The following is a 16,396-nucleotide window of genomic DNA, read 5'->3' on the forward strand; positions in this document are numbered from 1 at the left end:
GGTTTCGTGGTGCAGTCCTCAGAATTTGGTGGATTTTTTATGAATGGAGGTTTGATTTCAAGACGTGTTAATTTGGGATGGTGATAGTTGGGTGGTGGTTCTTCACATGATCTCGAGGACTCAGAGAATTCTTCATCTAGGTTCGGCATTTCCACATGATTGTGGTTCATATCTGTAATAGTAAGGATGTAACAAATTTGTTCTATCGATAAGTCTTTAACGACCAAACTAAATTGAAATCCACTTTCCACCATAGATTTTATTCCCTCTTTTCCAAGAACTTCATTTTCTTTGTTCTCTCTGCCTAGATCTTCATAAAATTTCTTAATGCCATTTTCCAAATGCGTTGAGTCCAATACATGCTCTTGAGTTTCTTTTGTCGGAGTTTTGTCATTTATGGGTGATGATGCATTAATGCATGTAAGAGAAACTGTGACTTCGGGCATATAGTTATCGTCATAAAATTTGGGATTCTCACTATAGTCAGGTTGAGGTTGATGGGGATTTAATTGGTCAAAAGTATCAGGATGGGCTTTAGCAATTGGCTTTGTTATAGTAACACTTTGTTTCTCTTTTCGGTTGGGTTCTGGACTAGTGGGAAGAATATTAGTCTCAGATGTGGTATCTTTTGAATCGGATTTGGGAAAACATAAGGTAGTTGCTATTTGCTGAGTTAATATTGTTTGCTTGGCCATTTCTTGGTAAAGTTGGTCTGTGATGGATGGTGATGTGAATGGTAATAGGTTTTGGGTGAAACCGTACTCTGACTAACCAGATGGATATATGAATGGTGGCTGACTATTTGTGGTGGAACTCTATGAATTGTCGGCATGACTGGAAAACTCTTGAGTGTATGGGGTACTAGGGAAATTTGAAAATTGAGGTTCGTAATCGTAAGAAATTCCCGTAGTAGACTCGAATTCGGTATATGATGGACAATGAGATAACCAATGATAAAGACTACCGCAAAAAGAATAAGGTTCTGGGTTTGCATTGTAATTCCATGATGGCTGCTATGCATATTGATAAGATATGAATGTTCAATCAATGATAATGCACAAACAGTAGAAATTCATTTTTTTGGATTTTTGAAAATATTTGCTTGGTCTATATATTACTATGCCCTGTTCAAGGGAACAATTGGGTACGAGACTACGATGGCTCTACTACACATCTCATAAGAGTAGGTAGTCACTTCACCAAGCGGTGTGCTACCAAAAATCTCACTTACGATGAATCTAGGGGAGGGGGAGTGAGGAAGGTAGTTGGTTCACGAAATCTCGTAACTGATTACTCTAAATCCTCGTGGCTATATTTTGTCCTTTTCTGGAGGAGTGTGACTACTTTGGGCTCTAGTTAATTGATTTTTTTGGTCTAGGGCTTCAAGAATCAAGCAACGTTCAATTTTACCTACATTGGGGAATGACTTCCCAATGGTTGTTATGTGGCTCGGGTTTAGCCTAATGCGTGAATGTAAATTGCAGTGCTAAAATTAAAATTCAAACAATCACGTAAGCATGCTTAAACACAAAAGGTATCCTCTTACATGGGCTTCGAGGAGGTTTAGAATTTACCCCTCAAGTCGTGCTTACACGCTGCTTGAGGAGAAGGCGACGTCGGTTGGCGCATGATTTGAGAATCAGGCCCAACCCTTCGAGCTTTACCTTGTTTTAAGTTACAATAAAGGTCCACTTTAAAATCCCACAAGTTGGGTTTTTGATAATTAAACAACTTTGTCTGCAAGTGCCCAAAACATAAAACTAAACTAATACTATACTAATCTAATAGATTAACTAGTTAAGATAGATTATCTAGAGTAACTAGAGTTAACTTAATTAGAGTGTTGATTACCATGTTGATTCAAAGTGTGCGAACGATGATTCACAACTTGCCTCGCACACTTGAACTTCCCAAGGCAATGAAAACTCTAATCTCTTGGTAAGTTTAGAACTTCAACCAAGTGTTCACCCAAGTTCATCCATACAATCAATCAAAACTCATATTTTCTATTTTTTTTTTCGTTTTTCTTTTTATCTCTAACTATTACAAACAAGTTCTACTGATTTATACTACTTTATTACAAAATCCGGGTATGGAGTTTAACTACACACTGCAAAACAACTAGAACTAGAAAAACTGGACACCGGTGTGCTGACGTGGCCTCACGGTCGCCCACACGGTCGCATGTCGAATTCCGTCAAAAGTTTTTTGGTTTTCGGCTGCAACTTCAGCTCGTCTCCAGTATGATGATCTTGAACCTGGATTTGCAGAAAAGTAAGTCAGTAATGAAAAACAACAAAATAAACAACGGAAATTAGAAAAATAAGAAATGGAAAGGTGAGAATGGTGCTTCCTCCTTAGATGCTCAACCAAGCACTCTTGCTCCTTCAATCCATGACGACGGCACCATTTGAAGTAGTGGTATTAGGAATTATCTTCAAAAGATTAGAAGTGAGGTTCATCCTAGATTGTTTAGAGTTTGAATGTTGGGAGTTAAAGAAAGGAAGGTAGACTCTTAGTTTAGGACTTGTTTAGTTTCTAGGTTATGAAGAACATTGAAAACTTAAGTTATTTTGAAGATTAAAATGACACAAACATGAAAGTAAGGATTGAAATGAAGATTGGAACAAATAAACAATAAAAAGAAGATTGACTGATTGAATAACAAAGAAAAATAACAAGATTGAAATGAAAATAAATAAAATAAAATGACTTGAAAGATAAAATACTAGAAAAATAAATCCTACATGACATTAGATTAAGTTTAGGTGCATTCTCTCTCCTTAACTTCTAGTTTATATACCCCTACTTTATATCTTTTACTGATTTGCCGTTCTCCATTATATTTGAGACACCTCACACTTTACTTTATGCTTTTGCTTATCCTTTTGCTTTCTGATTTCTTCTTGATTAAGATAGGTTTTGAGAATGCCATATTTTGTGATAAAGGCCTCCATCTCTAGTCTTCTGAGTTGAGGGCTTTGACCTTTGACTTTGACATTTTCATCACTTTTTCATAGCAGCTTCTGGTCTTCATAATAAGCGTGATTAAGGCTCATTTTAGTGCTAAGACGCAACTTTCATGATAAGTGGTCTAAAATTCTCTGTAACCTGAAAAAGGCAATAAAAGCTATGAATTGTATTTTCATTAAACGTAAGAAGGGTTGTAATGCAGTAATGTAAAGGTAATAAAATGCACATTTTAGAGTTGATTAATAGGCGAGGGAAGAAAGCTTAAAAAGTAACTATCGAGTTGGATGATCTTCGCTAAATTATTTAAAAGCTAATAACTATATGATATGATAAACGAAAAAATAATCCAAATCTGCAATGTTAAATGAAGAGAAAAGAAATATGTCACCTTGTTTAGAATGTTACCTCATACTTGATTGTTGATTGATGATGATGATGAACTTGATTTTGAATTGACAACCTTGAACTTTGTATTGAAATAGGTGATTTTGGAGAATAAACAACTTTTGGGGAAATGGAGCTTATACTTAAAATCGAAAGAGGAGAATAGATGGCTAAAATGAAGAATTAGAAAGAAAAAATCAATAACACTCAAGAAAAGACTACTAGGCTATTAGCTCTGAATAACTAGCTGAAGATATTTTTTGTGGGTGAATGGGTCTCCTATTTATAGTTTTTAGGCAAGGATTTTAATATGGTAATGGAAAAGATCTAATGGCTGAGTATTAATTAGGAAAAATCCAAGGGCTTGATTCTTTCTGGATGCACCTTCTTAAATAAAGCAAATCTAGCCCTTGATTCAAGAGGTGGAAAGAGAATTGCGATCTTGGCCCTTGATTTCTATTTTTTTTAGATAGATTAGAGCAAAAAAATCAAACCCTAGACGTTCTCAATATGCTTATAATATAGGGTTTCCAAACATGGCTCCAAAATGGCATATTCACTAGAATATTTTTGATTTTAATGATCAAATCAAATCAAACAAGTAAGAAAGGTTCTCTAGGGTTTTGGAGGCTTGAGAATAGTCTAGGAACCCTAATGAAAAGGTTCAACGTGAGCTGGATCCACAGCCTACAAGCACCGGTCCAAAATCCATAAAAATGCCCATTTTGACCATTTTCTTAACACTGCAAATTTCCATTGACTGGGTCAAAATTAGGCAAACTCTTCTTCACAAAAATTGTTCCTTAGTCCATTAGTAAGGCCCATGAACTCTTAAAAATACCCTTGGATCGAAATCTTACTCCAAAAATGTATTGCATTGAACAACGCACAAAACGGGTTGAAACTGGATAGGGCAAGATTAAGGTTTTTGAAATCCAAATGGAACCTACGCAAGATTGTACTCATTTCAAAGGATTTTTTTAGGGGAATTCAAATATAAAATAATCGCAACCAAAGAAAGAGTGGAAAATTCGAAATTTGGGCTCCGAAGGTATCACAGGGGCATTTTGGTCATTTTCAGCTCAAAACTCATAATGCAGCAAAACTTCAGCCATAGTTAGAATATGATGAGAGGAGTTTAAAGACGCTACTAGAAGATTTAAAAGAAGAAGTTTAATATTGAAATGAAGACTCAAGAATGCAAATCACCTTTTATGATCAAATTTAATTCAAGACAAAATCGTAAATGATTTATGTCTGGGGTGCAAAAATTGGGTGTCTACAGTTGCCCCTTTTTGGTGGAGTTTGCTTGTAATAGAATGATAAAGCCATGGAGACACCATTTTTGTCAAGCTCTAGCCAAAAGATCTCATGCAATTTTTTAAAAATTCATTTGAAAAATATTTTTGGAAAAGGGCATTTCCCTAGATATTTGGAATCCTTGATTTTTTGAAAAGTTGGTTGTGAGTGCTTAAAAATGATTGGATGTTGGTGGTGTAGGAACCGTTATTTCAGAATGACTATTTCTACAAACCGCAAACACCACGCGCAGTGGAATTAATGGGTGTCCACGATTTGTGATTGGAAAACATATCTTTGAGAATCGATTTAGATAGCTTTGAGAATCAAAGCTTTATGAAATCCAAAATCAACCTCTTGATCTTCTGTTGTATTCCTTTAAAATAGATTGGACGTTGTGTGGACAACGATCTACCAACACCCTTCTTTCTCTCCAGATCAGAAATGAATTCAGATCTACTTTTCTTGCCTCTTTTTCTGAACTAGTGAATAGTGAATTTCGGCCAGAGAGAAAGAGTATTCTATTTATAGGCTACAACAGGGACCATGAGGAGAAATTAGGGTTTGGCCTCTTGACGGGCTTGGGCTTCCCATGTTCGCCCCGAACACACGGCCCAAGTCCGTCAACAAATGGCTTATTCCACTAAAGGCCATTATTGCACTACCGCCCTAATCCCAAATTACGTGTCAGCGTTTATGGGCTCCATATTATATGCTCGTTGATCTCCTCGTGTTTAAGATATCGAATGTCCGTTGATTAAGTCAAGTTACTGACAACTACATTAATCAACTTCTTATGTCCTTGAATAGTACCACTCAACCTCATTGTCATGTCGGATTAAATCTACCTGCAGGGTTTACATGACAATCTTTTTGAGCTCCTCAAGGGGACATCATCAACCTGACTTCTTGCAGGACACTGATTCCTTCTATAATCAACAGCACACCTTACATACAATATCATTACCCAATCCATCGAGTTTGTTGATTCACAAATGAATCTCACTCATTGATGATTTAAAGCAATGTACAATGCATGTAAGTGCCCGTTATTATATCCGGATTAGGAGGACAAGCATCCATAATAACAGAGGCGTTTGTTCTCTTATATAGTCAGTATAAGGAGAAACAACCTCACTTGGTCCTGTTCAATACACACAAAGTGTACTAGTGTAATCCTATAGTCAAGATAGACTAATACCAGATTATACTACAACTGTACCAATGGTTTGTCCAAATCCATCTAGGTTGTGAACGATTACTTATACTTTATAAGGTACTGATGACATGATCTTCTGTGTGTTCATACCATATCATCTACAACATAAAGTATTAGACACATGCATATAACTAATAACATATATAATATCCATAACATTTGCCCATATGATTCTCATTCAAAATATAAAGAATTAGAGTTAATACAAAAATAATGCTTTTAGTATATAACCTTATCAGGTGGATGCATCAAACGGACTTATACCACGCAACATGATGACTTGATTATCTGTGGAAGCATCGGACCACCACAAGACAAAAGATTAATGTTAGTGGAAGCATCGAACGGACTTACACCACATAACATGATAAAAGTTTTCTTAACGGTAGACACCCTATTTTTTCACCCCAAGCATAATTCATTCACGATTTTGCCTTGAATTAAATTTAAACATCTAAGGTGATTTGCATTCTCAAGTCTTCATTTCTATATTAAACTTCTTCTTTTTCAATCTTCTATTAGCGTCTTTAAACTCCTCTCATCATGTTCTAATTATGGTTGAAATTTCGTTGTAATCTGAATTTCGAGCTGAAAATGACCAAAATGCCCCTGTGACACCTTTGGAGACCACATTTCGAATTTTCCTTTCTTTCTTTGGATGAGATTATTTCATATTTGAATTCCCCTTGAAAAAAAATTCAAAATGAGTACAAGCTTTCCTAGAATCCATTTGGATTTCAGAAACCCTAATCTTGCCTTATCCCATTTCAACCCGTTATGCGCGATGTTCAGTGCAATATATTTTTGGTGTAAGATTTTGACCCAATGGTATTTTTAGTAGTTCATGGGACTTCCAAATGGATTAAGAAATTAATCAAGTGTTTTGCATTCATTCTAATACAAGCTCACTTGTAGATACATTAAATCAATCAAGTGTTGTGCATTGAATCTAATGCAAGCTCACTTGTAGATACGTTCATTCAATCTATCTAGTGTTTTGCATTCAATTTAATGAAAACTCAAAAGTGAACTAACTAAATCAATCAAGTGTTCTACATTCATTCTAAAACAAGCTCACACGTATATGTATTCAATCAATCGAGTGTTTTGCATTCATTATAATGCAAGCTCACACGTAGATGCATTCAATCAATAGAGTGTTTTGCATTCATTCTAATCCAAGCTCACATGTAGATACATTAAATCAATCAAGTGTTTTGCATTCTTTCTAATACAAGCTCACTTGTAGATGCGTTCATTCTAATGCAAGTCACAAGTGAATGCACTCAATCAATCAAGTGTTTTGCATTCATTCTAATGCAAACTCACATGTAGATGCATTAAATCAATTAACTGTTTTGCATTCATTCTAATCCAAGCTCACTTGTAGATTCGTTCATTCAATCAATCAAGTGCATTCCCTTCATTCTAATGCAATCTCACAAGGGAAAGCACTCAATTATTAAATTATTTTACATTCATTCTAACGCAAGCTCATATGTAGATGCATTCAATCAATCAAATGTTTTGCATTCATTACAATTCAAGCTTATATGTATACAAATTCAATCAATCAAGTATTTTGCAATCATTCTAATACAAGCTCACACGTAGACACATTTTATAAATAAAGTGTTTTGCATTCATTCTAATGTAACCTCACATGTAGATGCACTAAATCAATGGAGTGTTTTGCATTCTTTCTAATGCAAACTCACTTGTAGATGCGTTGATTCTAATGCAAGTCACAAGTGAATGCACTTAATCAATCAAGTGCTCTCCATTCATTCTAATGCAAGCTCACATATAGATATATTCAATCAATCAAATATTTTGCATTCATTCTAATGAAAGTTCATATGTATATGCATTCAATAAATCAAGTTTTTGTATTAGTTCAAATGCACGCTCACATGTAGATGCATTAAAATCAAGTATTTTGCATTCATTATAATGCAAGCTCACTAGTATATGAGTTCATTCTAATGCAAGTCACAAGTGAATACATTCAATTAATCAAGTGTTTTATATTCATTCTAATGCAAGCTCATATGTAGGTACATTCAATCAATCAGGTGTTTTACATTTATTCTAATAGAAGCTCAAATGTAGATGCATTCAATCAATCAAGTGTTTTGCATTCATTCTAATGCAAGCTCTCATGTAGATGCATTCAATCAATCAAGTATTTTGCATTCATTCTAAGGAAAACTCATATGTAGATGCATTAAATCATTCAAATGTTTTGCATTCATTCTAATGCAAGCTCACTTATAGATGCGTTCATTCATTTAATCAATTAAATGCTTTGTATTCATTCTAATGTAGCCTCACAAGTGAATACACTCAATCAATCAAGTGTTTTGCATTTATTCTAATGTAAACTAACATGTAACCGCAATCAATTAATAAGGTGTTCTATATTCATTCTAATGCAAGCTCACATGTAGATGCATTAAATCAATCAAGTATTTTCCAATCATTCTAACGCAAGCTCACTTGTAGATGCGTTCATTCAGTCTATCAATTAAGTGGTTTGGATTTAATTTCTAATGCAAGCACAAAAGTGACTGCACTCAATCAATTAAGTGTTTTGCATTCATTATAATGCAAGCTCACATGTAGATGTATTCAATCAGTAAAATGTTTTGCATTCATTTTAATGAAAGTATTTATAGATACATTCATTCAATCAATCAAGTGTTTTACATTTATTATAATGCAAACTCATAAGTGAATGCGCTTAATCAATCAAGTGTTTTGCATTCATTCTAATGCAATCTCACATGTAGATGCAATCAATTAATAATGTGTTTTGCAATCATTCTAATGCTTGCTCACATATAGATGCATTCAATCAATAAAGTGTTTTGCATTGATTATAATGCAAGTTGTATTCGATCAATTGACTATTTTGCATTCATTAAAAAACAAGCTCACACGTAGATGCATTCAATCAATACATTGTTTTGAATTTATTCTAATGCAAACTCACATGTAGATGCATTCAATCAATCAAGTGGGTTGCATTATTTCTAATGCAAGCTCACTTGTAGATGCGTTCATTCTAATGCAAGTCACAAGTGAATGCACTTAATCAATTAAGTGTTATGAATTCATTCTAATGCAGGCTAACATGTAGATGCATTCAATCAATCAAGTGTTTTGCATTCATTATAATGCAAGCTCACATGTAGATGGATTCAATCAATAAAGTTTTTTGTATTCATTCTAATGCAAACTCACATGTGGATGCATTAAATAATCAAGTGTTTTGCATTCTTTCTAATACAAGCTCACTTGTAGATGCATTGATTCTAATGCAAGTCACAAGTGAATGCACTTAATCAATCAAATGTTTTCCATTCATTTTAATGCAGGCTCACATGTAGATGCATTCAATCAATCAAGTGTTCTGTATTCATTCTAATGCAGGCTCACATGTAGATGTATTCAATCAATCAACTGTTATGCGTTTATTCTAATGCAAGCTCACATGTAGATGCGTTCAGTCAATCAAGTGTTTTACATGTATTCTAATGCAAGCTCACATGTATATGCATTAAATCAATCAAGTGTTTTGCATTCATTATAATGCAAACTCACTCGTAGATACATTCATTCAGTAAATCAAGTGTTTTGCATTCAATCAAATGCAAACTCACAAGTGAACTCCCTCAATCAATCAAGTGTTTTGCATTCATTCTAGTGGAAGCTTACATTTAGATGTATTCAATCAATCGAGTGTTTTGTATTTATTCTAATGCAAGCTCACATGTACACGCATTCAATCAGTCTAGTGTTTTGCATTCATTCTAATGCAAGCCCTTATGTAGACGCATTCAATCAATCAAATGTTTTGCATTCATTCTAATAGAAGCTCACTTGTAGATGCATTCATTTAATCAATCAAATGCTTTGCATTCCTTTTAATGTAAGCCCATAAGTGAATGCGCTCATTCAATCAAGTGATTTGCATTCATTTTAATGCAATCTCACATGTAGACGCAATCAATGAATCATGCGTTTTGCATTCATTCTAATGTAACCTCATATGTAGATGCATTCAATCAGTCATGTGTTTAACATTCATTCCAATGCAAGCTCATTTGTAGATGCGTTCATTCAATTAATCAATTGTTTTGCGTTCATTCTAATGCATGCTTACTTATAGATGCATTCGATCAATCAAGTGTTTTGCATTCATTCTAATAGAAGCTCACTTGTAGATGCATTCAATTAGTCTAACAAGTGTTTTGTATTCAATCTAATGCAAGTCACAAGTGAACTCACTTAATCAATCAAGTGTTTACATTATTTCTAATGCAAACTCACATGATCATGTATTCAATCAATTGAGTGTTTTCCATTCATTATAATGCAAGTTCATATGTAGATGCATTCAATTAATAAAGTGTTTTGCATTCATTCTAGCTAATGCAAGCTCACATGTAGACACAATCTTTTAATCATGTGTTTTGCATTCATTCTAATGCAAGCTCACATGTAGATGCATTCAATCAATCGAGTGTTTTGTATTCATTTTAATGCAAGATCACATGTAGATGTATTCAATCAATCAAGTGTTTTGCATTCATTCTAATGCAAGCTCAGACATAAATGCATTCAATCAATAAAATGTACACTTTGCATTCGTTCTAATGCAAGCTCATATGTAGATGCACTAAATTAATCAAGTGTTTTGCATTCTTTTTAATGCAATCTCACTTGTAGATGCGTTCATTCTAATGCAAGTCACAAGTGAATGCACTTAATCAATTAAGTGTTCTGCATTCATTCTAATGCATGCTCACATGTAGATGTATTCAATCAATCAATTGTTTTGCATTCATTCTAATGCAAGCTCACATGTAGATGCGTTCAATCAATCAAGTGTTCTGCATTTATTCTAATGCAAGCTCACATGTAAATCGATTAAATCAATTCAGTATTTTGCATTCATTATAATGCACACTTTTTTTTTTTATCAGCAAGCGAGATTGTTAACGGGGCTTGTTGATGCGTTCATTCAGTCCATCAAGTGATTTACATTTAATCAAATGCAAGATCACAAGTGAACGCACTCAATCAATCAAATGTTTTGCGTTCATTCTAATTTAAGCTTACATGTAGATGTATTCAATCAATCGATTGTTTTGCATTCATTCTGATGTGAGCTCACATGTAGATGCATTCAATCAGGCCAGTGTTTTGCATTCATTCTAATGCAGGCTCACATGTTGATACATTCAATCAATTAAATGTTTTGCATTCATTCTAATTCAAGCTCAGTTATATATGTGTTTATTCAATCAATCAAGTGTTTTCCATTCATTCTAATGCAAGCTCACAAGTGAATACGCTCAATCAATTAAGTGTTTTGCATTCATTCTAATGCAAGCTCAGATGTGGATGCAATCAATTAATCATGTGTTTTGCATTCATTCTAATACAAGCTCACTTGTAGCTGCATTCAATCAATCAAGTGTTTTGCATTCATTCTAAAGTAAGCTCACTCGTAGATATGTTTATTCAATCAATTATGTGCTTAATGCAACCTCAGTTGTAGATGCGTTCCTTCAATCAGTTAAGTGTTATGCATTCATTCTAATGCAAAATCACTTGTGGATGGGTTCATTCAATTAATCAAGTGTTTTGTGTTCACTCTAATGCATGGTCACTTGTAGACGCATTTAATCAATGAAGTGTTTTGCATTTATTCTAATGCAAGTTCACTTGTAGATGCGTTTTGAATTTAGTTGCAACTATTGTTGCTGATTGTTCTCTGCTTGATGTTATGTTTTCAATGGCATGCCTACCATTTCTCATACAGATCAGTTCGAACCTGTTTTCTTCCCAGCTATACTAAGATGTTGTATATTGAGATCTATATACCTGTTTCTATACAGTATGGCTCATTTTCTTACTTGCATGAAGTAATCGACATAAATTTTCTTACATCTTTGCTAATCTACATTGCCTTCAACAACTAGTTCTCCATGTTTGACAAATAACATGTTTTATTAAATGAGGTGCATAGTATTGGGCCGTTTTAAGTATTGATTTGTGGATTGCTCAGTTTTGGTTTACAAATACTGAAGATTTTTTTGATGTTACCTTTTCTAGTGCCTCCTGTAGGTAGGGCTGGTTGTTGAGCTTTAGGTTGCTTAAGCTCAGCTCGTGTGTCTCCTAAGGCGAGCTCAAATTATCTCGAGTTTTGAGTCGGCTCTTCAAGTAGCTCTGGACTTGAATTGTTCATAACTATAAGTTTGAACAACTCGATCACATGCTTCTGGGGTGATTATGCTTGTTTTGTGTATAACCTTGAATTTGAACACAATCTAGAGATAAAACCATAAAATAGATATAGGCATATATCTAAGAGCTGGAATAACATGCAAAGCCAGTTTAATCAAATACAAAAGTTATTACCATTCACAAATCATTAAGCTCTATCTCACATGTATTCTAAGGCGCGCTTGATATAATTACAATCAATATGTAATGAGATGTTAGAAATTATTATGACAATTATCCTTATTTTTAATAGAACTGTTACAATACGATGCCACTACTCTAATAGTTACCCTGTGCTTGTGTCGGAGCTTGATGATTAGCTCTACTTGTAGGGTGAAGTAATTAATTTTGTTCTTCGTGGACTTACTCCAAGCAAATGTTTCTCTACAAAGAAACAAGCCTTAATCCTTTTAAAACATATTTTCGTAATTTTCTTTCGGTATACACTAGAATCCCCCTTGGTCTAAATATCCATAGTAGTAGTGAAAACGGTAGTTGGATGCCTTCATCTCCAACAAAATTGGACGCTAATTTTCCTCAACAATCGCATTAATCGCGTTCCTAATTATCCTAAACACTTTTAAAGTAGGGGTGTGCATGTGTACCCAATTATCCAAACCGGAACCGGAACCGGAACCATTTATAGCGGGTCTGGGTCCTAAAATATTAGACCCATTTAAAGTGGGTCTTCAAGAACTGACCCGATAAAGAACCGAAACCGTTAGAACCGAATAGTAAAAAACCGATAGATACCCAAACCGAAACCGGAACCGATTAGTTTGATTTTGATATATAAAATTTAGTATTTTATTACACTAAATAAAGACAAACCCAAACATTATTATTATATATAGTCTATATTTGTTAGGTGTAAAATTATACTAAATACTAGCTTGTAATATGCACCGACTCTTTTGAAAACATGTAAATTTTTTTTAGAAAATTGAGACTACCGTTTTAGTCGCTAACCCGTTTTAATTTTCTAACAAATTATTTTTAATGAAGTTTTAATTAAGTTTTAAAAACCCGTTTTTTCAATTGGGAGAGACATCTTGTTTTAATAGGAGAAGGATTCTCGCTTTAATTAAAAGTGCTATAATTTGTTTTAATAGGAGAATAATTTCCGTTATAATAGGAGAGAAATTCTCATTGTAAAAAAGGATTTCCATTTTCAAATATGAGAGAAATTTATGTTTAAATAGGAGATGATGTGGAATTTTAATAGAGCTTGAAAAATACCCCTTGTGGAAGCTTTAATATTAAGATATAGATATATAACTTTTAGCATAATAGTGAATGTGTGTTATTAAATACATATTTTATAATATTACATTAAATATGTGTATTATAAATATTAATAATAATGGTTACGTGTCTACGTCTATATGTATAATCGTATACTATGAATTAACTAATGCACTGTCTATATTAACTAATGCATGAACGTGTACATGCTTAATATATTACATGTATATATATTAGATAACGAATACGTGTAATGCTAACTAACAATTATAGTACATGTGGTATTTATTCTATATATGACGCATTACGTATAGTATAATATACATATGTTCGATTTAAAATATATACATGCGTATAATGTATGAGAATGTATTTAAAATTTTTAGATAACTTTCAAATATTATTATTGAATTTAGGACCATTACTTCTTATGAGAGGACAAAAATATCGATGACAAATGTTATAGTCGCCGTAAACCAACTTTTATATCGGTTATATAACTAAAAAAAAAATTAGCAATAAAAATATATAACCCGATAAGGAACCGAAACCAGAACCAGAACCGACTTAATTAATAGATATGATCCGGGTTTTCAAAATATAAGAAAAAACCTGAAAGGATCAAATCCAATAGAAACCACTAAAAATAGACCCAGAACCAAAACCGAGAAGAACCGACCCATAAACACCACTATTTTAAAGTCAATTATATAAAAATAAAATTAAAATTGCCTAAAACCAAAAACTAGAAAATATTACATATAGCACAAGGGTGAGAAGACCACCTTTACAACAGTAACCTCATCCAATGCGTAATAACACCGAGGGGCCATTTGTTTTTGCCTCTTATAAGACCTTGAGGTCTTATAACCTTTTATAAGATGTGGCCCAGTGATTTTTGGCATTTTTTTTGTTTGTTTTTTGCCTCTTATAAGAGGCATTCTACTAGAAATGTCTTATAAGAGGCTTCAATTCTATAAGTACCAAAATTAGATCTACTTCAATTCTATAAGTCTTATAACTTGAAAAATGACTCAAACACCCCCATCCATATACCTCTAATCCCATTTATCTCTTCTTTCCTTTTCATTATCTTCTTCTCTAAATAACTCCATTGCCCTATCCACCACCGGTTACCACCACCACCACCACCAAACTATTAAAACCACCACCACCATTGCTGCCACTACCACCACCACCACCACCACCACTGCCGCCACTACCACCACCATCATTACCACCACCATCATCACCTCCACCACCACTATCACCGTACTATTAAGACTATCACCACCACCACCACCACCACCGTGCTATTAAAACCATCACCATCACTACCATCGTGCTATTAAGACCAATATCATCACCTCCACTACCACTACCATCACCACCACTACTACCGTACTATTAAGACTATCACCACCACCACCACCACCGTGCTATTAAGATATCTACCACTTCTACTACTACTACTACCACTACCACCACCGTGTTATTAAGACCAATATCATCACTTCCACTACCACCACCACCGTGCTATTAAGACCACTACCACCACTGCCAATTAAAGTAGTTTTCTAAAATTGATATTATAATTATCAAAATTGATTTGAAATCGAAAATCAAACTATATCTTTGTTTCAAATTAATCTATTCATGTTAAATGTGATGTAAAGTAGGGTTATATTTGTCAAATAACCATCTATAAGATGTTATGTATTTGTTTTTTCTATTTTTACAAGTGCTTATAAGAGGAACTTAAAATGAAAAACAAACCACTTTATAAGACCCTCTTATAACACATGGTCTTATAAGACCCTCTTATAACTTAACCCAAAAAAACAAATAGCCCCCGAGTCTCCCAGTATGAAGGGTGTCACTGATTTTCTTCCGAAGTCTACAAAGGAAAAAGAAGTAAAATTAAACATCACCTCCAACCTAATAATAATAATAATAACTTGCCGCCACTTCAACCCACCGTTCTAACACAGGTTACAGGTGCCATTTGGATTTAGTTTTCTATTAGCAGCTTTTGTTGTAAACTTTTGGAGTACAATGTATTAAGAGGTTGAACAACTTGAGAAAGGTTAGGCTTGTTAATGCCGAGTTTGTCTGTACCGAGCCTCATTCCAAGAGAATAAAGGTGAAGCTGAACGTGGTAAAGTTGGAACAAGCTTACATTGCGAGTATGTCGTGGCTGACCACATGTGCGAGTCCTGTTCCAGGGAAGCAATTTTTTAGAGAATTAAATGAAGACGATATCCGGATCGGTAATATCATCAAGGGCAGTAACTCTACCCGAAGCAACATCAATCCTAAAAGATTTCATCTTTACAAAGCCAGTAGTTTCAGACGCTCAATCACAATATCTAAGACACTCCATCTCCTCCTTTCAACAACTGCTTAATACTACTACTACTCACAAAAAAAAACAAAGGCGTATGAAGATTAAAAAGAAGATTCAGAAGAAAAATAAGAAGATGACGTTCGGGATGCTTTAGAAGACATGCTTTCTGAGAAGATTAAATTTTTAGCTACTACCACTTATGTTGGGGTGTCTTTCTGGTTTTTTTATAATTCACTGTTGGATTTATTAAATTTTAGAAATTGAAATTTTCAATGTTGGTTTATGTTTGCTTTTGATATTAGAATTCAATTGTAACAAGAATTTTAGTTACTAGAGAATATTAGAATTCAATTGTAACAAGAATTCTCTAGTAACTAAAATTCTTGTTACAATTGAATTCTAATATCAAAAGCAAACATAAACCAATATTGAAAATTATATATATATGGATAAACTACTGTTTTAACCCTTGTACTCTTGGTCAACTAACATTCTCCCCCTTGTACAAATTTAACAGCTTAAAACACATTGTACTCTTAGTCAACTAACGTTCTCACCCTTGTACTATTTGTTTGTTTTTTTTTTTTTTTATAATGCTAAATATCCTAGTCATCGGGTTAGCCCCACGTGTA

This window comes from Coptis chinensis, chromosome 9, assembly GCF_015680905.1.
Source record: "Coptis chinensis isolate HL-2020 chromosome 9, ASM1568090v1, whole genome shotgun sequence".
NCBI classification, from domain to species: domain Eukaryota; kingdom Viridiplantae; phylum Streptophyta; class Magnoliopsida; order Ranunculales; family Ranunculaceae; genus Coptis; species Coptis chinensis.